The sequence below is a fragment of the Lutra lutra genome, chromosome 14, assembly GCF_902655055.1.
Source record: "Lutra lutra chromosome 14, mLutLut1.2, whole genome shotgun sequence".
NCBI classification, from domain to species: Eukaryota; Metazoa; Chordata; class Mammalia; order Carnivora; family Mustelidae; genus Lutra; species Lutra lutra.
Genome location: NC_062291.1, coordinates 34,870,185 through 34,873,058, shown reverse-complemented (window position 1 = coordinate 34,873,058; position 2,874 = coordinate 34,870,185). Strand labels below are relative to the sequence as shown.

General features: G+C 34.6%; 1 non-coding gene across 1 annotated transcript; it reads left to right on the top strand.

Annotated features, from left to right (window-relative positions):
• The first annotated feature begins 1,784 nt into the window (after positions 1 to 1,784).
• Positions 1,785 to 1,888, top strand: LOC125085343 (U6 spliceosomal RNA). Its single transcript, XR_007122875.1, has one exon. It is a non-coding gene; the product is annotated as a U6 spliceosomal RNA (small nuclear RNA).
• Positions 1,889 to 2,874: the final 986 nt, after the last annotated feature.

Sequence of the window (2,874 nt, the reverse complement as noted above, 5' to 3'; positions counted from 1 at the left end):
ATGTTAACTAAATTGAATTTAAATAATTTTTAAAAATTCCACAAGTAAAACCCCTCCCCCACTTTTTTCCAAGGAATACTGCAGTTGAGCTTGAGAGATATACACATCAGATATCATGTTTTTCATCCCATTATTTTTTTCTTAGAATATTAAATCTTAGAATATTAAAGGACATTATAAAAAACATAATAAAATAAATATATTTCATTAGAGAAAGAATAGAGAAAACCCTTATTAAGTATGATGGAAATAATTAGTGCTTAAAAGAAAGTTTAGAATACTTAGTATCCACATTAGAAAAAGAAGGTCCAGGGGCGTCTGGGTGGCTCAGAGAGTTAAGCCTCTGCCTTCAGCTCAGATCATGATCCCAGGGTCCTGGGTTCAAGCCCTGCGTTGGGCTCTCTGGTTAGTGGAGAGCCTGCTTCCCGCTGCCCTGCCTGTGATCTCTCTCTGTCAAATAAATAAATAAAATCTTAAATTTAAAAAAAAACCTTTAAAAAAAAAAAAAGAAAGAAAAAGAAGGTCCAAAATTAATAACCTAAGTTTCTACCTTAAGAAGCTGGAAAAGCCGTATAATGGAGTAATAGTCAGCAACAAGAAGGAATGAAGCATTGATACATGCTATAAGATGGATGTACCCTAAAAACATATACTAAGTGAAAAATCAGTTACCAAGGACAAAATATTGTATGATTCCATATACGTGAAATGCCCAAAATAGGCAAATCTATAGAGAACAAAAGTGGATTAGTAGTTGCCTAGAGATTGGGTAATCAGGAAGTGATGCTGAAGTGTATAGAATTTCCTTTTGGAATAATGAAAAATGTTCTAAAATCGACTGATGAGGAATACACAATTCTGTGAATGTACTAAAATTGTACAATCAAATTGTACATTTTAAGTTGTTGAGTTATATGGCATGTGAGTTATATTTCAATAAAAATGTTTTTTAAAGGTTAGAAAAAGAACAAATTAAATCAAAAGCAGAAGGCAACTTCACAATAAAGAGCAGAAATAAATAAAATAGAAAACAGACCAAATATAGAGAAATTAATGAAACCAAACCCAATGTCTTGAACGGATTAAGCTGATAAGCTTCTAGCCAGAATGATAAAAAACAGGAAGCAAATAACCAATATTGGGAATTTAAAAAGGGACATTACTACAGTTTCTACAGACATTAAAAGGATAATATTGGAATATGATGAACATCTATATCAATAATTAGACAACTTATATGAGCTGAACCCATTTCTTGAAAGGTACAAATTATCAAGAAGATATGGTCTGGAGAGCCCCATATGAAGTAAAGAAATTGGATTAATTATTAAAACCATTACCATAAAGCAAAGTTGGTGCCTAGATATCTTCAGTAGTAAATTCTATAAAAATTGTACAGAAGAATATCAATCCTATACAAATCCTTTTAGAAAACAGAGGAAGACGAAAGCTTTCTTACTCTTTTAAGAATTAAGCATTACTCTGATTCTAAAACCACGCAAAAACAATAAAAGAAAACTACCAATAAAAGCTCTTGTGACCACAGAAGCAAAATATCTTGCAAAATATTAGCAAGTCCAATTCAACAAGAAATAAAAAGGTTAATATTCTACGACCAAGCCATATTTATCTAGGAATACAAGTTTGGTTTAACATTCAAACTTCAATCTGTGAAATTTACCATGTTACCAGAAGAAGAGAGAAAAAATGATCACATGATTCAGTAGAAGCAGATAAAACTTTTGACAAACTTCAAGAGCATTCACATTTTGAAAAATAAAGCAGTGCTCACTTTGGCAGTACATATACTAAAATTGGGACAATACAGAGATGAGGATGGCCCCTGTGCAAGGGTGACAGACAAATTTGTGAAGTGTTACGTAATTTTTTTAAAGACTTCATTTGCTTATCTGATAGAGAGAGAGAACGCACAAAGACAGGGGGAGTGACAGAGGGAGTGGGAGAAGAAGACTTCCCAGTGAGCAGGGAGCCAGACATGGGCTCAATCCTAGGACCCTGTGATCATGACCTGAGCCAAAGGCAGATGCTTGACTGACTGAGCCACTCAGGTGCTCCAAGTGTTCCATATTTTTAAAAATGATTTCCAGTTCAGAAAAAAAAATAAACTAGCAAGAGAGAAACTTCTTCAACTTGATAAAGGGCATTTATAAAAACCTTTTCTATCATCAAGTATAAATGGTAAAAGACTGAATGTTTTCTCACTATGTCTGGAAAAAGACAATGTTTCCTTTTCCCCGTCTTACTTAACACTGTGCTATGGCCTGAATGTTTGTGCCCTTCCCCCACCGACTGATATCTTGAAATTATAATCCTAACTAATACCATCATATTAGAATATTAGTTGGTGGAGGCTTTGGGAAGTGATTAGGTCATAAGGGTGAAGCTCTTATGAAATGGATTAGTGGTCTTATAAAAGATTTTACAGAGTTCCCTAGCTCCTTTCACCACAAGAACTCTGTGCCCTGGATGAGGCCTCACCTGACTATGTTGGCAGGTAGATCTCAGACTTCCAGCCTCCTGAACTGTGAGAAGTAAATTTGTATTTTAAGCTACCTTTTCTGTGTTTTTTTGTTATATCAGTCCAAACGGACTAAGACACATTATATGAAGATCCTAGTCAGTGCAATAAGGTAAGAAAAAGAAATAAAAGGCACATACATGGGAAAGGAAGAAGTGATCTTTATTAACAAGTGACATAATTGTGTTTGCAGAAAATTGTAGGGAATCTACCAGAAAAAAGCTTTAAAACTAATACAGATTGGGGTTCCTGGCTGGCTCAGCCAGAAAAGAATGTGACTCTTGGTCTTGGGGTCATGAGCTCGAGCCCCATGTTGGGTATAAAGATTACCAAAT